General features: G+C 45.9%; 1 protein-coding gene across 3 annotated transcripts in view; it reads right to left on the bottom strand.

Annotated features, from left to right (window-relative positions):
- Positions 1–25,565, bottom strand: part of TAOK1 (TAO kinase 1) — a 175,632-nt gene extending 150,067 nt beyond the window's left edge. The window contains exons 1-2 of one of the 3 annotated variants that reach the window (XM_030922972.1): positions 25,460–25,565; positions 25,028–25,096 (exon numbers count right to left, since the gene is read on the bottom strand). The gene's annotated coding sequence lies outside the window, so the exon portion shown is untranslated. The other 2 variants (XM_030922971.1, XM_010367972.2) reach the window with 2 other exon arrangements.
- Positions 25,566–26,534: the final 969 nt, after the last annotated feature.

Here is a 26,534-nt window from a genome sequence, read left to right as displayed (position 1 = left end):
TAGGTCAAGATTGTGCCGCTGCACTCCAACCTGGGTGACAGAGCGAAACTCTGTTCCCCCACCCCCGTGCAAAAAAAAGGTATAAAACAGCTCACATGTCCACTGACAAATGAATGGGAAAACAAACTGTGGTACATAAATACAATGGAATATTATTCAGCCATAAAAAAAATAAATAAAGTAGGCCGGGCGCAGTGGTTCACGCCTGTAATCCTAGCACTTTGGGAGGCCAAAGCGGGCGGATCACTTGAGGTCAGGAGTTCAAAACCAACTTGCCCATCATGGTGAAACCCCGTCTCTACTAAAAATAGAAAAAAATTAGCTGGGCATGGTGGTGTGTGCCTGTAAACCCTGCTACTCAGGAGGCTGAGGCAGGAGAATCACTTGAACCCGGGAGGCAGAGTTTGCAGTGAGCCGAGATTGCGCCACTGCACTCCAGCCTGGGCAACAGAGTGAGACTCAATCTCAAAAAAAAAAAAAAAAGAAGCCAGAAACAAAAGGTCAAATATTTGTATTTGTATACAAATGTTTGTAATGTACAATATTGTATGATTTCTTTTTTATGAAGTATCCAGAATAGGCAAATCCATAGACATAGAACAAAGACTGGTGATTATCAGAGACGGAAGAGACAGGAAAATAGGGAGCAACTGCTGTAACAAATGCGTGAAGGGTTTCCATGAGGGTTAAGGAAAATGCTTTGGAACACACATGTGGTAGCTATACAACACTGTGAAGGTACTAAATGCCACTCAACTGTTTACTTTAAAATGGTTAATTTTGCTGTTGTTTTTGTTTTTTGAGACAGGGTCTCACTCTGTCACCCCAGCTGCAGGTGCAGTGGCGTGATCTCTGCTCACTATAACCTCTGCCTCCCGGACTCAAGTGATCCTTCCACCTCTGTTTCGCAAGCAGCTGGGACTACGGACACATGCCACCATGCCCAGCTAATTTTTGTACTTTTTGTAGAGACAGGGTTTTGCCATGTTGCCCAAGCTGGTCTGAACTCCTGAGCTCAAACAATCCACCCGTCTCAGCCTCTCAACATGCTGGGCTTACAGGCATGAGCCACCAAACCCAGTCTAAAATGATTAACTTTATGTTATGTGAATTTCACCTCAATTTTTTTAAGTTTAACTATTTGGGGTGGAAATATTTCCTAACTGTATTTAGACACTTCCATGGAGTCTTATTTCCCTTTTTATAAGGCAGACCACATTGAACCTAATTAATATTTCCTGTTGACTCAGGATCACCATTATGAATAACAATGACTATGAGTAAGCCATTCCTCTTGTGTCTTAATTCTGAGTCTCAGCTGTCTCATCTGTAAAATGACATTTTTTGCTAGATCACATGATCTTAATTTTTTTAGTCAAGGATAGCTTTGAAGACCCAATTAAGGTATGAATTCTTACCCCAGAAAAATGCACATGTACATATACATACCAAATTGTACACAACCTCAGGAAGTTCATAGAGCTACTGTAACCCATGCAAGCAATTCCCATGGGTTCAGCATTTCTGATTCTACTACAGTCTAATACAGTGGAATAGTATCAAGATTTATATGCGTTCATGAAGCTATGCTGTGCTTTTTATTTTCGTTATACAAATAGTTGCCCTAGTTCACTGCCAAATTCTCTACTATAACTGCTACCTGCTATCCAACACTTAAAGAACTTAAACTTTAAAAATTCAGTTAGATTCTATTCAACAATTAGTACTGTATGTCCTATGCTAGCCATTAAATGGGAGGAACACAAAATAACCACAGTCCTAGTAAAAGCTAAGACAATTAAGTACTTAACAAAAAAAGGAAAATATCTCATTAGGTACTAAATTGGGACACTGATAAATGAGCCAAAAAGAACTTAGAGAAGGACAAGGACAGCATAAGCTGAAGCAGTTGGGGACAACTTCATGGAAGAGCATTTGAATGGACAGAGAGAAAGAAGACGTGAGACCAAAAGGGCACTAAAAGAGACATCATGAACATAGGCAAAGTGTGCTGGGCAGTAATCAGAAATAGGCTGTATCGGCTGGGCGTGGGGGCTCACGTCTGTAATCCCACCACTTTGGGAGGCCGAGGCAGGCAGATCACTGGAGGTCAGGAGTTTGAGACCAATCTGATCAACATGGTGAAACCCCATCTTTACTAAAAATACAAAACTTAGCCAGGCATGGTGGTGCATGCCTGCAGTCCCAGCTACTCGGGAGGCTGAGGCAGAAGAAACACTTGAACCTGGGAGATGGAAGTTGAGATTATACAACTGTACTCCAGCCTGGGCGACAGAGTGAGATCCTGTTTCAGAAAGAGAGAAAGAGGGAGGGAGGGAGGGAGGGAGGGAGGGAGGGAGGGAGGGAGGGAGGAAGGAAGGAAGGAAGGAAGGAAGGAAGGAAGGAAGGAAGGAAGGAAGGAAGGAAGGGAGTATAGATATGGAGGCGTCAATCACAGATAATCTTAAGAAACAATGAAAACAATTACATGGAAAAATTATTTATGGTAAAGAGTCAGAACAGATATGGAGGGATAGTTATGAGGGAGAAGGGATAGGAGGGAGCCTTCAGGAATGTTGGAAACTTTCCATAACATAATCTAGTAGATACATTGGTTAAAAAAAAAAAAAAAAAAAAAAATTCATTTAAGCATTTGTTTGTACATCACAACTGAAAAAATACACACAAAGAGCTGCCAGATTATGATATAGAAAGTACTTCCGTAGACCAGGCACAGTGGCTCACGTCTGTAATTCCAGCACTTTGGGTGGTCGAGGCAGGTGGATTACTTGAGGTCAGGAGTTTGAGACTAGCCTGACCAACACCGTGAAACCCCATCTCTATTAAAAAAAAAAAAAAAATTAGCCAGGCATGGTGGCATGTGCCTGTAGTTTCAGTTACTTGGGAGGCTGAGGCAGGACAATTGCTTGAATGTTGGAGGCAGAGGTTGCAGTAAGCCTAGATCCTACCACTGCACTCCAACCTGGACAACAGAGTGAGACTCTGTCTCAAAAAAAAAAAAAAAGTAAAAAGAAAGTACTTTTGTAGGTTTGTAGAAGTAAAAAATAAGATACTACATAAGGAGATAAATCTTATACCAATAGGTAAGGGGAACTGAAATGGGAGAGAAAAAGACAGCCTTTTAAGTAATGTAGAATTAAGATAATAGTACTAGCTGGCTAAGCACGGTGGCTCACGCCTGTAATCCCAGCACTTGGGGAGGCCTAGGCGGTTGGATCACCTGAGGTCAGGAGTTCAAGACCAGTCTGGCCAACATGGTGAAACCCCGTCTCTACTAAAAAAAATACAAAAAATTAGCCAGGCGTGGTGGCGGGCACCTGTAATTCTAGCTACTAGGGAGGCTGAGGTAGGAGAATCGCTTGAACCCAGGAGGCGGAGGTTGCAGTGAGCTCAGATCACGCCACTGCACTCCAGCCTGGGCGACAGAGCGAGACTCCATCTCAAAAAAAAAAAAAAACTAGCCAACACTTATGTAACACAATATGCCAGGCACTATTCTTTTTTTTTTTCTTTTTTTTTTTTGAGATGGAGTCTCACTCTGTCACCCAGGCTGGAGTGCAGTGGCATGATCTCGGCTCACTGCAAGCTCTGCCTCCCAGATTCATGCCATTCTCCTGCCTCAGCCTCCTGAGCAGCTGGGACTACAGGCATCTGCCACCACACTCGGCTAATTTTTTGTATCTTTAGTAGAGATGGGGTTTCCCCATGTTGGCCAGGATGGTCTCTATTTCCTGACCTCGTGATCCGCCTGCCTCAACCTCCCAAAGTGCTGGGATTACAGGCGTGAGCCACCGCGCCCGGCGCCAGGTACTATTCTAAGAGCTATACATACAGTATAGCTGGGTGCAGTGGCTCATGCCTGTAATCCCAGCACTTTGGGAGGCTGAGGTGGGCGGATCACCTGAGGTCAGGAGTTCGAGACCAGCCTAGCTAACATGGTGAAAACCCGTTTCTGCTAAAAATACAAAAAAATTAGCCAGGCATGATGGTGTGTGCCTGTAATCCCAGCTACTCGGGAAGGTGAGGAAGGAGAATCACTTGAGCCCCGGGGGGCGGAGGTTGTGGTGAGCCAAGATCATGCCATTGTACTCCAGCTTGGCCAACAAGAGAGAAACTCCATCTCAAAAAACAAAAACAAAAACAAAAACAAAACTAAGAGTTATACATACAACAGTGCATCTAATCCTTTTAACACTATGTGGAAAGTATTATTATTCCCATTTTACAGACAATGAACTGAGGCCCAGAGATTAAGTGCGTTGCCCAGGCTCACATAACAATGACAATATCCATGACAACAAACTTTTTTACCACTTTACACCACATACATATCCATAAATACACAACAAAACAAAAACAAACTAAAAATAGCAACAATAAGACTAGAACAAAAACAGGGACTAAAATGATACTTTTACAGATAAGAGTGCTTCCAACGGCAACAGCCCCTTTCCCCATCCTATAAATTCAATGTCAGCATCCCCACCTGACTATAAACCTCACTGAGCAAATATATCATCTGCACAATCATCCTTACATCCCCTACTCCTAAAATAAGGCTACATACACACACACACAGACACACCCTCTCACAATAATGTTACAGATATTTGCAAAAGAGAACAAAGAATGAAACACATTTCAAAAGAAGAAATCCCATGACTTCATAACCTATTGTGTGAATATAGTTGAGAAAAGAGATTAAACAAATCAAAAATAATCCCCAAGTTTCTAATTTAGAAGACTTAGGGTTAGCAGAAATAAAAATATATGTCCATAAAAAAGCCTATATACAAATATTGCTAGCAATCTTATTCATAATAGCCAAAAACTGGAAATAATTCAATTATGAATCAACAGGTGAACAGATAAACAAACAGTGATATATCCAAACACTGGACTATTACTAAGCAACAAAAAGAAATGACCTACTGAAACACACAACATAAATATCACAGCTATTATGCCAAGAGAAAGAAGCCAAACACAAAATTGCATACTGTATAATTCCATTTCTATGAAACTCTAGAAAAGACTAATCTCATTTATAGCAATAGAAATCACATCAGAGGCCTGGTGTGATGGCTCATGCCTGTAATCCCAGCACCTTGGGAGGCTGAGGCGAGTGGATTGCCTGAGCTCAGGAGTTCAAGACCAGCCTGGGCAACACAGTGAAACCCCGTCTCCAACAAAATACGAAAAATTAGCCAGGCATGGCACCATGGGCCTATAATCCCAGCTACTTGGGAGGCTGAGGCAGGAGAATTGCTTGAACCCAGGAGGCGGAGGTTGCAGTGAGCGAAGACTGTGCTACTGCACTCCAGCCTAGGTGACACAGTGAGACTCCATCTCCAAAAAAAAAAGAAGAAATAAATCACATCAGTGGCTGCACAGCAATAAAACTGAAAAGAGACCGCAAAGGGGCCTAGGAAATTTTGGGGGAAATAAAAATTACTCTATTATTAAAGTGATCGTTACAGCCACTGATCTGTATATTAAAAATTTGTGAAAGTACTGCAAATAAATTATAGCTTGGTAAAACTGATTGAATAAACGTTATGGGCCAGGCACAGTGGCTCATGCCTGTAATCTCAACAGTTTGGGAGGCCGAGGCAGGCAGATCACTTGAGGTCAGGAGTTTGAGACCTGCCTGGGCAACATGGCGAAACCCCATCTCTACAAAAATTAGCCAGGTGTGGTAATGCACTCCTGCAGTCCCAGCTACTTGGGAGGCTGAGGTGAGAGGATAGCTTGAGCCCCGGAGACAGATGTTGGGGTGAGCTGAGATTGCGTCACTGCACTCCAGCCTGGGGGACACAGCAAGACCCTGTGTCAAAAACAAAACACAACAAAACAAACAAAAAAAACCTTATGGCCAGGTGCAGTGGCAAATACCGCCACTTTGGGAGGCTGAGGCAGGAGTATCACTTGAGTTCAGGAGTTTGAGACCAGCCTAGGCAATACGGCAAGGCTAGGGAAGGATCAAGTCTGACTCATTTCTGTATCCTGCCACAGTATCTAGAAAATTTCTACAAAAAATCAAAACGTTAGTCAGGAATGAATGGCAGCAAGCTCCTGCAGTCCCAGCTATTTGGGAGGCTGAGGCAGGAGGATCACTTAAGCCCAAGAGTTCGAGGCTGCAGCACATGCCATTGCACTCCAGCAGCCTGGGTGACAGAGCCAGACTCTACCTCAGAAACAAAACTAAGCAAAACATGTTATTAACACTGAAATAGGTAGGTAAACAAGGGGAACCTTTTGCAAAAGATTAAGAAGCTGAGTTCAATTTAGATATGTTCACCCCAATGTGTCTTCAAAAAGAGTAAGATATCTCAGTTGGACATTGTGGCTCACGCCTGTAATCCCAGCACTTTGGGAGGCCAAGGCAGGCGGATTGCTTGAGCCCAGGAGTTCAAAACCAGCCTGGGGAACATGATGAAACCCCATCTCTACAAAAAATACAAAAATTAGCCAGGTGTAATGGTGAGCACCTGTAGTCCCAGGTACTAGGGAGGCTGAGGTGGGAGGATCACCTGAACTTGGGGAGGTCAAGGTTGTAGTTGAGTCATGATTGTGCCCCTGCACTCCAGCCTGGGCAATAGTGAGATTCTGTCTCAAAGAAACATAGAAATAAAAATAAAAATAAAAAAAAGATTATCTCAGTCAGGCAATTGGGTATAAAGGATGGAGTTGGGGAGGAAGCAGGAAGAGAGAGAGAGACAGAAAAGCACTGTGTTGAAAGACACCTACTATTAAAAGCAGTCAGAAAGAACAACCAGTAAAATACAGATTTTAAGAAGAAAGTCAGACATGGTGTCTCATGCCTGTAATCCCAGCACTTTGGGAGGCCAAAGCAGAAGAATGGCTTAAGGCCAGGAGTTCAAGACCAGCCTGCACAACACAGCAAGTCCTCATTCCTATATGTGCCTGTAGTCAGTCCTAGTTCCTCAGGAGGCTGAGATGGGAAGATCACTTGAGCCCAGCAGTTCAAGGCTGAAGTGAGCTATGATGGCACCACTACACTCCTGCCTGGGCAAAGGAGCAAGACGCTGTATCTAAAAAAAAAAGAACTGTAATAGGTACTAGGAATGTTCTCTATCTTATTCTTAGTGGTGGTTACATGAACATATACATCTGTAAAAATTCAACAGGCTTACACTTCATATTTAGACACTTTGCTGCATTAATTATACCTCAATTAAACAGTTTTAAAAAAAAGAAAAATGGCTAAGCATGGTAGCTCACACCTGTAATGCCAGCACTTTGGGAGGGTAAGGTGTGAGGATCACTTCAGCGCAGGAGTTCAAGACCAGCCTAGGTAACATGGAGAAACCCTGTCGCTACAAAAATTAGCTGGCCACAGCGGTATATGCCAGTTGTCTGTCTCCCAGCTACTCAGTTGGGGGGCTGGGGGTGGGTAGTGGACTCCTGTGGTCTCAGCTACTTGGGAACCTGAGGTGGGAGGACTGCTTGAGCCAGGGAGGTCAACCAAGGCTACAGTGAGCCATGGTTGTGCCACTGCACTCCAGCCTAGGCAAAACAGTGAGATCACGTCTCGAAAAAGAAAAAAGAAAAGAAAAAAGATATGGCCCAAAAGTACCTTTTCGGCTTCATTTTGCCAGACATCCATCCCAAATCACATAAATAACCTATAGCCACAAATGATCAGTTATCACCCTCTTCATTATTGATCATTCATGCTCTCAGGTATGTAATAGCCTTTGCACTTTTATTTTTTTTCAAGACCCCCATATAAAATCTCACTCCCTCAGGAATCACTACTCCTAAACACCCCTTAACTCTATCTGTTTAAGAGCTAAATAAATGGTTCTCAATCGGGTGATTTTGCTGCCTAGGGGACATTTGGTAATAACTGAAATATTTTTTGATCATCACAACCGGGGGTGATGCTACTGGCATCTAATGGGTAAAAGCCAGTGATGTTGCAAAATATCCTATAATGCATAGCACAGATCCCCACACAATGAATTATCCTAGCCAAAATGTCAATACTACCACAGTTGGGAAACCCTGCATTACACTATTGCATGTATTTACTTCCAAGCCTGTATCCCTACTAAACTACAAAATGGGAGGGATCAATTCTTACTCTTTGCTGTATACTGGTGCAGTATCTAGAAAATAACACATCAAAAAAATTATTAATACAGATGTGTCATTACTGAACCTATTTTAATAACCACACTGCCTAGAATGCTGCACTCAAAAAATACAAAAAATACGTGTGCCATTGCTGAATCTTACTTTGATATGAAAGCTACATAACTTACTGGCTACACTTACTGGTGGTCTTTTTTTTTTTTCTGAGATGGAGTCTCGCTCTGTCTCCCAGGCTGGAATACAAAGGTTCGATCTCGGCTCACTGCAAACTCCGCCTCCCAGGTTCAAGCAATTCTCCTACCTCCTCCTCCTGAATGGCTGGGATTACAGGTGAGAGCCACCATACCCAGCTAATTTTTGCATTTTTAGTAGAGACGGGGTTTCACCGTGTTGGCCAGGCTGGTCTCAAACTCCTGACCTCAGGTGATCTGCCCACCTCAGCCTCCCAAAATGCTGGGATTACAGGCATGAGACACCACGCCTGGCCTAAACTTGAGGTCTTTAAAAGCAAATTCCATCAATCACTATTCTGACTTGGTGTTTTCATAGTACATACCAACAAATTACAAATTATAACTATGTGAGTATCTCAAAAGAGTATTAAATTGAAATTGATTTCCAAATTTACTGCAACATGAGTAAACCAACTGGCTTAATGACTGTGTTCCAAAAGGATTTTTACAAGGACACTGTTTTGTCAGGGCACTGTGGCTCACGCCTGTAATCCCAGCACTCTGTAATCCCAGCACTGTGTAATACACAGGCCAAGGCGGGTATATCACCTGAGGTCACGAGTTTGAGACCAGCCTGACCAACATGGTGAAACCCCATATCTACTAAACATACATACATATATAATATATATATACACACACATGCGCGCGCGCGTGCAAAAATAAGCTGGGCCTGGTGGCACATGCCCGTAATCTCAGCTACTTGGGAGGCTGAGGCAGGAGAATTGCTTGAACCTGGGAGATGGAGTTTGTGGTGAGCCAAGATCATGCCATTGCACTCCAGCCTGGGCAACAAGAGCGAAACTCCATCTCAAAAAAAAGGACACTGTTTCAAAAATTTTTTGAACACATCTCATAGTGCCATTTGAATAAAATCGAGTAAAATAATGGATACTAAAATCCAGGCTATCATTTCACCTAACTTTAATCTAATAAAATTTATGTTAAATTATAGAATGATAGTGTACTTTAACATATTGTCAAAAAATTAAACAGTTTTTACTTACCTATTTATTTATTTATTTTTTTTTTTGTGAGATGGAGTCTCGCTCTGTCACCCAGGCTGGAGTGCAGTGGCCAGATCTCGGCTCACTGTAAGCTCCGCCTCCCGGATTTACGCCATTCTCCTGCCTCAGCCTCCCAAGTAGCTGGGACTACAGGCGCCCACCACCTCGCCTGGCTAGTTTTTCTGTATTTTTTAGTAGAGACGGGGTTTCACTGTGTTAGCCAGGATGGTTTCGATCTCCTGACCTCATGATCCGCCCGTCTCGGCCTCCCAAAGTGCTGGGATTACAGGCTTGAGCCACCGCGCCTGGCACCTATTTATTTATTTAGACACAGGGTCTCACTGTTGCCTAAGCTGGAATGCAGTAGCACTATCATGGCTCATTGCAACTCCATCCTTTTAGGTTCCAGCAATCCTCCTGCCTCAGTGTCCTAAGTAGCTGGGACCACAGGCACATGCCACCATACTTGGCTAATTTTTTATTTTTAGTAGAGATGAGGCCTTACTACGTTGCCCAGGCTGATCTTGAATCCTTGGGCTCAAGCAATCCCCTTGTCTCAGCCTCCCAAAGTGCTGGGATTACAAGCAGAAGATACCATACCCAGCCGAAAGTTTTCATATCATAGTTATTTTACTTATTTTAGCAAATATTTCATGCCAGGTGTGGTGGCTCATGCCTGTAATCCTGACACGTTGGAAGACTAAACTGGGTGGATCACTTGAGTCCAGCAATCCAAGACCAGCCTGGGCAACATGGTGAAGCCCTGTCTCTACTAAAAATACAAAAAATTCGCTGGGTGTGGTAGCACAGGCCTGTGGCTACTTGTGGGGCTGAGGCAGGAGGATCACCTTAGCCCAGGAGATCAAGGATGCAGTGAGCTGTGATCCTACCACTGCACTCCAGTTTGGAGTCTTACAACAGGTTCTTAAAAGAGTAGGACCCTGTCTCAAAAACAAAACAAAATCTCCCCCCCACACACACAGAGAAATATTTCATATCTCAACACTGTTTTATTTTTTACATGCCCAGCCAACTTTTTTATTCTTGATTAAAGATTAACGGCATTATTTTATAGAAGTAGACATTCATACATAAAACACAAAAATGCTTTGTCACTACCTAAACTGAAGATAAAATGATCTTTTAATTACTCCATTTTCAAATTATTTGTTCTTTTCTAGAGAATTAAAAAATCATTATCTCTAATAACTACATGTCAAAGTAAAGAATCTAGGCCAGGCATGGTGACTCACACCTGTAATCCCAGCACTTTGGGAGGCTGAGATATGAGGACTGCTTCGGTGCAGGAGGTCAGGGCTACAGTGAGCTGTGATTATGCCACTACACTCCAGCCTGGGTGACACAGCAAGACCCTGTCTCAAAAGAAACACAAAAAACAAAAAACAATCTGAAAGTGAGCACATTATATTGCTCCTCTGGGACTCAGAACTCTATTCTAGTAAATAAAACCAACTGAAATACCATACTCCTATCATGTAATGAGCCCTATAAAACACCATCATCATCTACCATTTATGCAGTAGGAGATTACTTAAATACTATATATTAAATAAAACAACATACATCATACAAAGTTTCTGTACAACAATGAAGAGCAAAGTTTCCTCACCAAGTACAGTCAAAGATATGGATGCTTTTGGCAAAGAGACAAAGCTTTTCCAATTTTCAGTAACACTAAATTCCCCAAGTCTAAAAACGGAAAAACCTTGACCTTGTTTAGTAATGCTGTTCATCAACTTTTTCTGAAACCTCTTTCTCAGTCTCAATGGGAATAAATTGTAACAAATCAATCCAAAATACAAACTAGAAGTTTATAACTACTACCATGAGTGAATTAAAAACATGAACTAAAACATAAATGCAATGGTTAGATGTAACACATTGCAGCACACTGATTTTTTTTTTTTTTTTTTTTTGAGACAGAATCTTGCCCTGTCACCCAGGCTGGAGTACAATGGCATGATCTCAGCTCACTGCAACCCCCACCTCCCAGATTCAAGCGATTCTCCTGCCTCAGCCTCCCTAGTAGCTGGGATTGCAGGTGCCTGCCTGCCACCACGCACAGCTAATTTTTTTTTTTTTTTTGAGAATAAGTCTCACTCTGTCTCGATCTCTTGACCTTGTGATCCGCCCACTTCAGCCTCCGTTCTAGGATTACAGGCGTAAGCCACCGTGCCGGGCCTAATTTTTTTGTATTTTTAGTAGAGACAGGGTTTCAGCATGTTGGCCAGGCTGGTTTTGAACTCTTTTTTTTTTGAGACGGAGTCTCGCTCTGTCGCCCAGGCTGGAGTGCAGTGGCCGGATCTCAGCTCACTGTAAGCTCCGCCTCCCGGGTTTACGCCATTCTCCTGCCTCAGCCTCCCGAGTAGCTGGGACTACAGGCGCCCGCCACCTCGCCCGGCTAGTTTTTTGTATTTTTTAGTAGAGACGGGGTTTCACAGTGTTAGCCAGGATGGTCTCGATCTCCTGACCTCGTGATCCGCCCGTCTCGGCCTCCCAAAGTGCTGGGATTACAGGCTTGAGCCACCGCGCCCGGCCGGTTTTGAACTCTTGACCTCAAGTGATCCACCCACCTCGGCCTCCCAAAGTGCTAGGATTACAGACGTGAGCCATCATGCCCGGCCTGGTATTTTTTAAGTACACTTTATATACTTAATTAGTCACATAATAATTTTATGAACAGACATATTTCAATTAAATTAAATTAAATCTATGTATGTCCCCAAATAAAATAAAAATAAAAGATATTTTCTTAATATCCTCCAAATAAAAAGTTTTCAGCCAGGCACGGTGGCTCACACCTGTAATCCCCAGCACTTTGGGAGGCTGAGGCAGGCAGATTGCTTGAGCTCAGGAGTTCGAGACCAGCGTTGGCAATGTGACAAAACCTCATCTCTACAAAAAATACAAAAAAATTAGGGCCGGGCGCGGTGGCTCAAGCCTGTAATCCCAGCACTTTGGGAGGCCGAGACGGGCGGATCACGAGGTCAGGAGATCAAGACCATCCTGGCTAACACGGTGAAACCCCGTCTCTACTAAAAAAATACAAAAAACTAGCCGGGCGACGTGGCGGGCGCCTGTAGTCCCAGCTACTTGGGAGGCTGAGGCAGGAGAATGGCGTAAACCCAGGAGGCGGGGCTTGCAGTACGCTGAGATCCGACCATTGCACTCCAGCCTGGGCAGCTGAGCAAGACTCTGTCTCAAAAAAAAAAAAAAAAAAAAATTAGTCAGGTATGGTGGCGCATGCCTGTAGTCCCAGCTACGTGGTAGGCTGACATGAAAGGTCACCAGCCCAGGTTCGTCGAGGCTGCAGTGAGCCATGATCGTGCCACTGGACTCTAGCATAGGGAAGGGGAGTGAGATCAGTCTTAAAAAAAAAAAAGATAAAAAATAAGAAGTCTTCTTTTTTTAAAATTCTGCAATTCATGAGAAACTGCACTCACACATAGGGTGTGACATTAGATATCTCATAATACATGTTCCTTAATACAAAAACCTCAGAAGTTACCATGATTACCCAAAACTACTGGTACCCTGCCCAGGATCTTTTAGGCAAAGTCCTTGCTATCTCCCAAGCTTTGAAACCCAGGAAAGGTAAATATACCCAATATGACCACTAAATGGACTACAGATCAATCAGTAGAGATTGAAGGAGAGTTGCTGAAAGAAAAAGGAAAAAGCAAAAATTGAAACAAGCATACTTCAGAGACAGAAGATTAGAAGTAAAAGGGATGAGGTAAAAAAAGAAATTTTAGGCCAGGCACAGTGGCTCACGCTTATAATTCCAGCACTTTGGGAGGCCAAACAGTGGCCTCCCACTGTTATAACAGTGTAACCAGGTACCCAGAACATACAAAAATGTGGCAAACTGCTGAGCACAGTAGCTTATACCTGTAATACAAGCACTTTGGGAGGCCAAGGCAAGAGGATCACTTAAGCTCAGGAATTTGAGACCATCCTGGACAACATAGCGAGACCCTGTCTATAAAAAAAAAATTTTTCAAAAATTAGCCAGGTGTGGTGGTGCACACCTGTAGTCCCAGTTACTCAGGAGGCTGAGGTGGGAGGATCCTTTGAGCCAGGAGGTAGAGGCCGCAGTGAGCTATGATCACACCACTGCATTCCAGCCTGGGCAACAGAGCAAGACCCTGGCATCAAAAAAAAAAAAAAAAGAGGCAAACAAAAGTTTCCCATAATAATGTTTACCCTTACTTTATGCACCATACTGACACTCCCCATCACTTTTTAAAATCGTTATTGTGACTCACTAAATTGAATTTACAAGCCATTAATGGATCACAAACTAAAGTTTGAAAGCACTGGCTTAGAGGAACTAAAAATAATAGGAAAGTCCTTGTCTTCCTATGAATATCTAGCTTGAGAGAACTATTCAGAAGGTGGAATTCTCCCAGGGCTGATATACTGTCTTATCTGGCACAAAATAATCACTTAAAGTTTGTTGAACTAATACATTTTGGAATGTACAGCACTTTCAAGGTAAGGACACACCTACAAAAGATACCTAAATAAAACCACTTAGAAGAACATGGGTACTCTGAATCCCTTCAAAGCCAAGGATGGTAAAAAAAGCTCCAGAAGGTAGAAGAAGGATACCAAATTTTTCTTAAATAAACAAATTAAGTACTGGAAAAGAAATGTTGTTTCTTTCTTTTTTTTTTTTTTGAGACGGAGTTTTGTTCTTGTCTCCCAGGCTGGAGCACAATGGCGTGATCTCGCCTCACTGCAACCTCCGCCTGGTTCAAGTGATTCTCCTGCCTTAGCCTCCCAAGTAGCTGGGATTACAGGCGCCTGCTACCACACCCAGCTAATTTCTGTGTTTTTAGTAGAGATGGGGTTTCACCACATTGGCCAGGATGGTCTTGAACTCCTGACCTCAAGCAATCCGCCCGCCTCAGCCTCCCAAAGTGCTGGGTTTACAGGCCTGAGCCACCACGCTCAGCCTGAAATGTCATTTCTTAAGACAGACTTTATATCCAACAAAGGAAAAAGAAAATCTGTGATAAATTAAAAACTCCCATCAGAGGTGGGCACAGTGGCTCCTGTCTATATCTCACCACTTTGGGAGACCAAGGCAGAAGGATCACTTAAGCTCAGAAGATTAAGACCAACCTGGGCAACATAGTAAGACCTCGTCTGTACTAAAAATAAAAAAAAATTAGCCAGGTGTGGTGGTGTATGCCTGTAGTCCTAGCTGCTGAGGTGGCTGAGGTGAGAGGATCACTAAGTCCAGAAGATTGAGGCTGTAGTGAACTTTGATCTCACCACTGCACTCCAACCTGAGTGACAGAGTGAGAATCTATCCCAAAGATAGAAAAAAAATCCCATTAAGTACTACATAGTAGTTCATTATAGGTGCAAAAAGTTACTAAGCTACCTTGATATTCTAACTATTTCTTTCAAAAATATATGTCAGACTCCAAATATATAAAGCCAATATCACCGGGCGCAGTGGCTCAGGCCTTTGGGCTCATGCACTTTGGGAGGCCGAGGCAGGCAGATCACGAGGTCAGATCGAGACCATCCGGGCTAACACGGTGAAACCCCGTCTCTACTAAAAATACAAAAAAATTAGCCGGGCATGGTGGCGGGTGCCTGTAGTCCCAGCTACTCGGGAGGCAAGAGAATGGCATGAACCGGGGAGGTGGAGGTTGCAGTAAGCCGAGATCATGCCACTGCGCTCCATCCTGGGCGACAGAGAGAGGCTCCGTCTCAAATAAGTAAATAAATAAAAATAAAAATAAATCCAATATCAAATCAAAATTATATAATGCAACTCATCCTTAAATATTAGACTCTCCCCAGCACTTTGGGAGGCTGAGGCAGGTGGAACCACTTGAGCCCAGGAGTTTGATACCAGGCCAGGCAACGTGGCAAAACCCCATCTCTACAAAAATTAGCCGGGCGGTGGCATTTGCCTGTAGTCCTAGCTACTTGGGAGCAAAGGTGGGTGGATCACTTGAGCTGGGGAGGAGGTCATGGCAGCAGTCAGCCAAGATCGTGCCACTGTACTCCAGCTTGGGTGGCAGGAGTGAGACCCTGTCTCAAAAAAAAAAAAAAAGATAAAAAAGAAAAGAACATTCTCTTTATGTACTCATAAACATTTATATTAGGCAGCAAATGTGTGATAGCCAACAATTTATTGAGTGTTAGCATGTATCAGGCAGTAAGTTAAGTACTTTGCAAGCATTATCCTATTTAAACAACCCAGTATATACTATCTTCACATTAAAGGGTGTGGTGGCTCACACCCGCCTGTAATCCTAGCACTTTGGGAGGCCAAGACAGGTGGATCACCTGAGGTCAGGAGTTAGGAGTTCAAGACCAGGCTGGCCAACATGGCGAAACCCTGTCTCTACTAAAAATACAAAAACTTTAGCCAGGTGTGGTGGCACACACCTGTAATCTCAGCTACTCGGAGGCTGAGGCAGGAGAATCATTTGAACCCGGGAGGCGGAGGTTGCAGTGAGCCAAGATCATGCCATTGCACTCCAGCCTGGGCAACAAGAGCAAAACTCCATCTCAAAAAAAAGAAAAGAAAAGAAAAGCTGGGTGCAGTGGCTCATATCTGTAATCCCAACACTTTGGGAGGCCAAGGCAGGTGGATCACCTGAGGTCACAAGTTCATGGAGAAACCTCATCTCTACTAAAAATACAAAAAATTAGCTGGGCATGATGGCACATACCTGCAATCCCAGCTAGTTGGGAGGCTGAGGGAGGAGAATTGCTTGAACCTGGGAGGCAGAGGTTGCAGTGAGCAACATCATGGCCATTGCACTCCAGCCTGGGCAACAAGAGCAAAACTTGGTCTCAAGGGGAGGGGAGGGAAGAGGAGAAGGGGAGGGGAGGGGAGGGGGAAAGGGGAGGGGAGGGGAGGGGGAAGGGGAGGGGAGGGGAGGGGGAAGGGGAGGGGAGGGGGAAAGGTAGAGGGAAATGGAGAAGGGGGAGGGGAAGAGGGGAGGGGAGGGGAGGGGGGAGGGGGAGGGGGAAGGGGAGGGGAGGGGAGGGGGAAAGGGGAGGGGAGGGGAGGGGAAGGGGAGGGGAGGGGAGGGGGAAGGGGAGGGGAGGGGGAAAGGTAGAGGGAAATGGAGAAGGGGGAGGGGAAGAGGGGAGGGGAGGGGAGGGGGGAGGGGGAGGGGAAGGGGAGGGGAGGGGAGGGGGGAGGGGAAGGGGGAAGGGGAGGGGAGGGAGGGGGAGGGGAAGGGGAAACGGAGGGGAGGGAAGGGGGAGGGGAAGGGGGAGAGGGGAGGGGGAGAGGTGAGAAGAAGGGGGAGGGAGAGGGAAGAAGAGGGGGGAGGGAGAGGGGAGGGGGAGAGGGGAGGGGGAGGGGGGAAGAGGGGGGGGGAGGGGGGGAGGGGAGGGGGAGGGGGAGGGGGAAGGAGGGGGAGGGGGGGGGGAGCGGGGGAGGGGAAGGGGGGGAGGGGGAGGGGGGGGGAGGGGGGGAGGGGAGGGGGGAAGGGGGGGGAAAGGGGGGGGGGGGGAGGGAGGGGGAGGGGGAGGGGAGGGGGAGAGGGGAGAAAAGGGGGGAGGGGGAGGGGAGGGGGAGGGGAGGGGGGAGGGGGAGGGGAGGGGGAGGGGAGGGGGGAGGGGAAGGGAGGGGGGAAGGGAAGGGGAGGGGGAGAGGGGAGAAAAGGGGGGAGGGGGAGGGGAGGGGAGGGGAGGGGGGGGGAGGGGGAGGGGGGATGGGAGGGGGGATGGGAGGGGGGGGGGAGGGGAGGAGGGATGGGAGGGGGGATGGGAGGGGAGGGGGAGGGGAGGAGGGATGGGAGGGGGGATGGGAGGGGAGGGGGAGGGGAGGAGGGATGGGAGGGGGGATGGGAGGGGAGGGGGAGGGGAGGAGGGATGGGAGGGGGGATGGGAGGGGAGGGGGAGGGGAGGGGAAGGGGAGGGGAGGGGGATGGGAGGGGAGGGGGAGGGGGGAGAGGGGGAAGGGGAGGGGAGGGGGAGGGGGGAGAGGGGGAAGGGGAGGGGAGGGGGAGGAGAGGGGGGAAGGGGAGGGGGAGGGGGAGGGGACGGAGGTGAGACATAAATAGTTAGATAAAGAAGTTACCACAGGCCTGGCACTGTGGCTCGTGCCTGTAATCCCAGCTCTTTGGGAGGCTGAGGAGGGAGGACTGCCTGAGCCCCCATGAGTTTGAGACCAGGTTGGGCAACATAGAGTCCCCGTTTCTAGAAAAAACTTTAAAATAAGCCAGGCATGGTGGTACAGGCCTGTAGTCTCAGCTACTCATGGCTTGAGCCCAGGAGGTAGAGGTTGCTGTGGGCTATGACTGTGCCACTGCACTCCCACCTGGGTGACACAGTAAAACCCCATCTCAAAAAACACAAACAAAAAAAACCTGAAAAAGTTACACATTTACGCTAGTAAATGGTGACACATGTTTTCTGAGGGGGAGAGGGATGGAATCTCACTCTGTTGCCCAGGCTGGAGTGCAATGGCAAGATCTCGGCTCACTGCATCCTCCGCCTGCTGAGTTCAAGCAATTCTCCTGCCTCAACCTCCTAAGTAGCTGAGACTACAGGTATACGCCACCATCCCCGGCTCATTTTTTGTATTTTTAGTAGAGACAGGGTTTCACCATGCTGGCCAGGCTGGTCTCGAACTCCTGACCTCGTGATCTGCCCACCTTGGCCTCCCAAAGTGCTGGGATTACAGGCGTAAGCCACCACACCCAGCCATTTTTTTGCTTATTTTTTTTTTTTTTGAGATAGAATCTCACTCTGTCACCCAAGCTGGAATTCAGTGGCGCGATCTTGGCTCACTGCAACCTCTGCCTCCCAGGTTCAAATGATTCTCCTAACTCAGCCTCCCGAGTAGCTGGGACAACAGACATGTGCCACCATGCCCGGCTAATTTTTGTATTTTTAGTAGAGATGGGGTTTCACCATGTTGGCCAGGCTGGTCTCGAACTCCTGACCTCAGGTGATCCACCCGCCTCGGCCTGCTCTGTTGCCCAGCTAGAGTGCAGTGTCACCATCTCAGCTCACTGCAACCAGCACCTCCCACGTTCCAGCGATTCTCCTGCCTCAGCCTCCCCAGTAGCTCGGATTACAGGCACACTCCACCATGCCCAGCTAATTTTTTGTATTTTTAGTAGAGACGGGGTTCCTCCACATTGGCCAGGCTGGTCTTGAGCTCCTGACCTAAAGTGATCTACCCACCTTGGTCTCCCAAAGTGCTAGGATTACAGGTGTGAGCCACCACGCCCAGCCAACATTAATATATAGTAAGCGCCAATTTTATTATTAGTAGCTGCAAACCAGAAAGTTTTGTTCCATCCTTTTTTTTTTTTTTTTTTGAGATGGAGTCTCTGTCGCCCAGGCTAGAGTGCAGTGGCCAGATCTCAGCTCACTGCAAGCTCCGCCTCCCAGGTTTACGCCATTCTTCTGCCTCAGCCTCCCGTGTAGCTGGGACTACAGGCGCCTGCCACCTCACCCAGCTAGTTTTTTGTACTTTTTTAGTAGAGACGGGGTTTCACCGTTGTTAGCCAGGATGGTCTCGATCTCCTGACCTCGTGATCCGCCCGTCTCGGCCTCCCAAAGTGCTGGGATTACAGGTTTCAGCCACCGCGCCCGGCCCCATCCTATTATTTGATTAACATTTCTCAGAAACTGAACTTTGAATGTCTTTCTAAATGTTGCAGTAATTCATCTACTTTTAAACCTGCATAAAACTATTTGATCTGTTTGATCGAATAATTTTATCAAAAGGAAAAATTAGCCCCTTCTCAGCTTTAAAGATAAATTAGATGATAATTAAGTGTTGTTATATTTAAATAATAACCTACAGCATAACCGTCACTGGCATTTTTAGGAGGCTGTAGCACATCTATTATGCAAGGCACTTAATAATTTATACTTTTACTTACTTTATTTACATGCCAGGTACTTAACATTTTAAAAACTCTTCCAACTTTTATAGGATACTTAATTTTGTCATCAAAAAGGTACAGCCTTAGACTGTATTTTAGAACAAAAAGTCTGGTGGCACAAATAGAATAGACTGATATAGAAATAACTGTTACCAAATGATGACAGAAACATCCCAATTGAAAATAATTGTTGCTAGTCCCTCCACACAACTTTTAATTCATGTAGATTTTTAGAAGGTATGAGACATCTTTAATGAAATTAAACATCAATTTTTAATTACTAAAAACTAAAATACTTTAACAATGGAATACAATGGAATGAACTAATACAGGTTGTATCCTCTCACATTTTATAACAGGAAAACCTGAAGAATAATTTTTAAAATCCAGCCATTAGTAGTAAGTACAGAAGTCAGGCCGGGTACAGTGGTTCATGTCTGTAATCCCAGCACTTTGGGAGGCCAAGGCTGAGGACCAGCCTGGGCAACATGGCAAAACCCCATCTCTACAGAAAAAAAAAAAGATTAGCCAGACATGGTGGCATGTACCTGATGTACCTGTAGTGCCAGCTATTTGGGAGGCTGATGTGAGAGGAGTGCTTGAACCCGGGAAGCTGAGGCTGCAATAAGCTGTGATCACCCTATTGTACTCCAACCTGGCTGACAGAGCAAAACCCTGTCTCAAACTAAAAAAAAAAAAAAAAAGTACACATACCTAAAGGTAGGTGAGCATATGTTGGTACTCTGCTTAATGAACTTCTCAATTTTATGTGAAACTTTACTACAGAAATAACACTTTTTTATTTGTTTTGTTTTGTTTTGAGATGGAGTCTCGTTCTGTTGTCCAGACTGTCAGGCAGTGGCACGATCTCAGCTCACTGCAATCTCCACCTCCTGGGTTCAAGTGATTCTCCTGCCTCAGCCTCCCCAGTAACTGGGGTTACAGGCACCCACGACCATGCAAAGCTAATTTGTTTAATTTTTGTACAGACAGGGTTTCACCATGTTGGCCAGGCTGGTTTTGAACTCTTGACCTCAGGTGATCCGCCCACCCTGGCCTCCCAAAGTGCTGGAATCACAGGCTTGAGCCACCATGCCGGCTTTTGTTTTGTTTTTAGACAGTCTCACTCTGTCGCCCAGGCTAGAGTGCAGTGGCATGATCACAACTCACTGCGGCCTCCATCTTCTGGGCTCAAGCAATCCTCCCACCTCAGCCTCCCAAAGTGCTGGGATTACAGGCCTGAGCCACTTCGCCCAGCCCAGAAATAATACTTTTTTTTTTTTTTTTTTTTTGAGACGGAGTCTCGCTCTGTCACCCAGGCTGGAGTGCAGTGGCGCGATCTCGGCTCACTGCAAGCTCCGCCTCCCGGGTTTACGCCATTCTCCTGCCTCAGCCTCCCGAGTAGCTGGGACTACAGGCACCCGCCATCTCGCCCGGCTAATTTTTTGTATTTTTTAGCAGAGACGGGGTTTCACCGTGTTAGCCAGGATGGTCTCGATCTCCTGACCTCGTGATCCACCCGTCTCGGCCTCCCAAAGTGCTGGGACTACAGGCTTGAGCCACCGCGCCCGGCCAGAAATAATACTTTTTTAAAGAGATTCGTTCATATATGATCCTCATCCAAACATTAGCCCTCAACTAATGTGTACCAAAAATGCTCCTCATTTATAAAAGATTAAATTAGTATGAGTGTAATTAGTTATTATAATAAAGACCACTGAAAACAAAAACAAAAAGACCACTGAAAAAAAAAAATTAAGTGATTTTAATATACAAATAAGCCAAATGCAAAACACAGAATTTATTTCCAGGTGAAAGACATGAAAGACAGATTAATCTCAACTCTAATTTCAATGCCAACAATTGAACCCTAGGTAACTTCTGGATTTACTAAATATTCATGTCTACTAAGAACTGGCAAATTATTAAAATAAATCATACTCATGGTTAGTTATGAGCATCCAGTCTTTCTAGTATCCTGTTAACTAATGAGTTGCTTTCTTATTGTTAAAACGGCATCGTAACATGGGCCCAAATATCATATATATACCTTGTTATACAGAAAGCTTATTTTATATCACCACTCATTCAATTACCTGCCATATCCGCACTTCTCCCAAAATCGACATTATAAAAAATACAATAATTATTTTCTATTCAGTGCACTCACATTTTTGATCCTGTACATTGCTGTATTTCTTTAAAACCTCTGAGTTTAAATTTGTTTGCAATACTATCCTTTAGTTTGGAAGCAATGTTTTGTTACTGTCAAGATAATCTTAGACTATTAAAAGCCTTTAAATTCAGCTGATTCTCAGAAATTCTTCCACCTATAAAACATGAGAATTATAACCAAATTAACAAATCAGATATCAGAATGCCAAAAATTAAGTCATTAAAAGAGAATCCAGTGAAAGAGCCAGTTGTGAAGAACAGGAAGTGATTTACACTGCCATTTTGTAGATGAACTATTTTTTTTTTTTTTTTTTTTTTTTTTTTTTTTTTTTTTGAGACGGAGTCTTGCTCTGCCACCCAGGCTGGAGTGCAGTGGCCGGATCTCAGCTCACTGCAAGCTCCGCCTCCCGGGTTCACGCCATTCTCCTGTCTCAGCCTCCCGAGTAGCTGGGACTACAGGCGCCCGCCTCATCGCCCGGCTAGTTTTTTGTATTTTTTTTTTAGTAGAGACGGGGTTTCACCGTATTAGCCAGGATGGTCTCGATCTCCTGACCTCATGATCCGCCCGTCTCGGCCTCCCAAAGTGCTGGGATTACAGGCTTGAGCCACCACGCCCGGCCTGTAGATGAACTATTTAGAAACATAAGAAGTGCCATACTAATCTGGAATCAACTCAGACTAACAGCTCTCAGCATTTTCTTTCTGACAGTGGCATCAGAGGTCATCTGAAATAACCCTCAGGCAATTTTTCCTTAATAATGTATTTAATTGATCATGAACATACTTTTCCACTTTTAGGCAACATTTCTACCAGCTCTGAAAAAGAGAGTTTTTTTTTTTTTTTTTCGGTTGTCCTAAAGAGTACTCCTTAATTATTGCATGCTGAAATATAGCAAGTAAATAGTTAACCTACACCCTGTGTAAATCCTTTAAGTTTTGTAGCCTCTATTGATAAATCCTCTCTGCCTACAACTTTCCAAGGTAAAAGCAGTCACTCTTTTTTTTTTTTTTTTTTTTTTTGAGATGGAGTCTCGCTCTGTCGCCCAGGCTGGAGTGCAGTGGCCGGATCTCAGCTCACTGCAAGCTCCGCCTCCCGCGTTTACGCCATTCTCCTGCCTCAGCCTCCCCAGTAGCTGGGACTACAGGCGCCCGCCACCTCACCTGGCTAGTTTTTTGTATTTTTTAGTAGAGACGGGGTTTCACCGTATTAGCCAGGATGGTCTCAATCTCCTGACCTCGTGATCCGCCCATCTTGGCCTCCCAAAGTGCTGGGATTACAGGCTTGAGCCACCGCGCCCCGGCCAAAAGCAGTCACTCTTTACTGAGCAGTATGCTTCGATCAACACATGCTAGTATATATGAATTAATTATCAACAAGCCATAATACGGAGAATTAGACTTCCTGGCATAACTTGCCATAATGGAGAAAACTCTACATATCAACAACATGCAGCTTTGTCCCATGAAATAAATACTCAAATGAATAGTGTTATTTCAGTTCAATGAATTGAGATGATCATTAAAAGGCAATAAAGAAAGCAAAGAGAATTCCGTCTTCTGAGAAAAAAATAATAATAAAACTTATTTAACATACCATGTCTCCTACATCAAAATCATGATATAAAATGACAGAAACTAAGTTAGTGCCTGGCCCTACTACTAACATCTTTAAATCCCTATCTTAAAACAGGTTTCAAAATGCAACAAACACACCAAAAAAGCTCTATTGGACAACACTTAATGACAACATAAAATGCAGATGGCATTTGGAAGTATTTAAAAAATAAGTCACTAAGTAGAGCTGAAAACACTAAATACACCAAAGACAACTCGTTATCGTACACATTTTAGTCTTCTTCACTTTGGGAAAAAATAATTTAATTCTATTAACAGTCATATGTGGAATATTTTAAAATCACATAACCAGTATTTACTAAACACTTAAAAAGAAAAAAAATGTATCATCAGTACATGGAGACTTGAAAACTACTCTGGTCACAAAAAGCACTTGGCAGCACATTTCCAGAATGTTTAAATTTTTATTTATTTCTACTCAACTAAGAACAAAACAAACAAGTACTACTGTAAATCAGATAAAATGATCTGCTTTCAGACAAATATGATAGATAGCAAAAGAAGTGAAAAAATGACTGACTACAGAAAATAGATCACAGAATAATTAGGCAGATTAATAAGAACAAAGCAACAGCTGCAGAAAGGTTTGTAACCCAACCATTTTCAAAAAATTCCAATTTCAGTATTATACAAAACAGTATTAACCCTAAAAATTCGCAGCTTAGGGAGAAATGCCCATCAGACAGGCTGTCTGTATGTAATAATTGTTAATAATTTTTTTTTTTTTTTTTGAGACGGAGTCTCGCTCTGTCGCCCAGGCTGGAGTGCAGTGGCACCATCTCGCCCCACTGCAACCTCCGCCTCCCGGGTTCAAGCGATTCTCCTGCCTCAGCCTCCCGAGTAGCTGGGACTAAAGGCGCCCGCCACCACGCCCGGCTAATTTTTTGTATTTTTAGTAGAGACGGGTTTTCACAGTGTTATGGTATCGATCTCCTGACCTCGTGATCCGCCCGTCTCGGCCTCCCAAAGTGCTGGGATTACAGGCGTGAGCCACCGCGCCCGGCCAATAATTCTTCATGAACTACAAAAGTCATGGAAAAAGAAAAGGGAAATGAGGATGAGGAGGTACAAAATTATTTTATTGAATTCTAACTAAAATCCAACCTGCTCACAAAAAAAATGTCAACCCAGACATCTCTCAAAAAGAGAGACACCAAAACTGTTCTAACAGAAGAGGGGTCCCTCTCCAGAGGCCATATCCCCCAACAATAACACCAGGAGCAGATACACTTCCCATGGACAGATCTCAGGGGAAGAGTATTAAAACGGTACTGTCATCGATTCAAAACCAAAAGAAAAAGAGTAACCTTTTCAAGGGAAGCGCCATTACTTCCCTCTCCTGCTCCCCCTCCCTTCTGTGTATACATGAGTCTGTGTATGAAGAAACTGCCTTGGACTTCTGCAGCATTGCAGTAGACTAGAGGATGGGGAAGGGGGAAGGGTAGGGGGAGAGAAACGCTTCCATCACCCCTACAGAAGAGGGGTATAGATTTCCCGTGCTAGGGGGTGGAATCCACCCAGCAAGCCACTCAGAGCAGTCTCCCTTCCCAAGAATACAGAGACACTACAAAGGAGAAGAAGCGGGAGGAGCAGCGGCACCAGAGGGGAAAGGGACCTCGCGCCTTTAAACCGGGGTGCACATCAAGCCAGTCTCCCTGTGAGAGCCACACCTTCCTCCAAACATCCCCCTTCCAACACCCCATCCGGTGACCCTCAGGAAAAAGGAATGGAATTGCTCTCGCCCCTTAAACCGGGAGGGCGCCCAGCTCACCAGCTTCTTCACCCCACCCACAGAATCACAGACCCTCCTTGTCTCCCTCCCCCACCCCACCCCCACATTCCGTCTTCCACACACAGGCCCGAGTGGGCCGAATTTCCCCGCCCCCCTCCGTATCTCCCTTTCCCAAAGCAGAGATGCCCTTACCCTTGCGCCGACAGGTCTGGGGCGGAGCAGGCAGGCGCAGCCCCCAGCAGCGCTCTGGTAGCCGCTACCCTGGAGGGTGAGGAGTGAGGAGGAGGAGGGGGCCCGGCGACAGACCGCCGCCCCCCCCCCAAGAGCCCCAGCGAGCCGCCCAGCCCAAGCTCTGCAACAAGGGGCGGCGGGGGGGGGGGGGGGGGCGAGGGGACTACCGGGGTCGAGGAGGCGCCCTTAGCGCTTGGGCTCAGTTAAGATGGCGCGGGGAAGTGCCGGGAGCCGTAGCCGCCGCTGCCGCCTCGGGGGAACCGGCCCGGGCCTCGGCCGCCTCTCGTCCTCACACAGCCGAGGCCCTCTCGGTCCCCCGCCGCGGCCACTCGGCGGGCGGGCCCACGCGCAGCCCTCCGCCACCACCACCACCCCTGGGAAGGGGGCGCTCACAAAGGGAAGAGAGGCCGCGGACCGGCCGGCGGACGGTGGGGCGGGGTCCCCCGGGGCCGGGAGGCCTCAGATGTTCGCAAGTGCCTAGTGCGCTCGGCCCGCGAAGGGCGCAGGGCGAGCGGGACCCCTCCTCTCTCCTCAGGCAGGCGGCGGCACCGACTCACTCTCTTTGCCACCCTCCCTCTCTCTCCCCGAGCCCTGAAGCCACAGAGCCCGGCCGCTGCCCAGGTTCCCCCCCTTTCCCCGACACCACTCCCCTCCTCCCGACCGTCATCCCCGTCTCCGATCTCGCGAGATTTCCCGCCTGACAGGCCCGACCCTGCGCGAGACACGACTACATGCGCGCGCGCGCGCCATCACAGGAGCGCGCAACGCTTGCTACGGGCAGAGTTGTCCCGGTGGCCCCGAGTCCCAGCCTCTGTCCAGCATAGCCTCACTGAGTTCAGGGAGCTTCTAATGCCACGCGGGCATCAGGTGCACTCATTTCACCCCGGAGATCTGAAGAAGAGTTTATCTGCACTCCCCTTCCTTCCGGCTTCCCACCTCCAAAGCCCGCCACTGATCCTAGAAATAAGTTTGCCCTGGAGTGTGGAATATCCCATTCCTGCACAACTTGGTTTGACACCCCCTCCCCTGTGGGATTCAGAGGTACACTGGGCAGCGCAATCAGTATGCAGTTGAGTTTTTGAGATTCTAATAGTTGATAGTAATTCTTGGAACGACAGTAAGACTTGGAAATACAGATCTAAGCCACCCTATATATTGGTGATGGTAGAAAAGAGATAACTTCTTGAAAAGTGTCTGTGGGTTTAGTAAGTTGAATAATGAGAAGTTTTGGAACAAGAGCAGCAAACAAACTAAAGACTCCAATGCAGAGAAGAAGTACAGTTTATATTCTTTTATCTCAAAACTTTTTTTTTTTTCTTTTTAGGGAAAACCGCTTCAGTACTTATTCAGGAACACTAAAAGTGCAGTCATAAAAAATCTTGGTTCTGGCCGGGCGCGGTGGCTCAAGCCTGTAATCCCAGCACTTTGGGAGGCCGAGACGGGCGGATCACGAGGTCAGGAGATCGAG

The sequence above is a fragment of the Rhinopithecus roxellana genome, chromosome 19, assembly GCF_007565055.1.
Source record: "Rhinopithecus roxellana isolate Shanxi Qingling chromosome 19, ASM756505v1, whole genome shotgun sequence".
Classification (NCBI taxonomy): domain Eukaryota; kingdom Metazoa; phylum Chordata; class Mammalia; order Primates; family Cercopithecidae; genus Rhinopithecus; species Rhinopithecus roxellana.
Note: the sequence above shows the minus strand (reverse complement) of the source record. Positions and strands in the feature narration are given on the sequence as shown.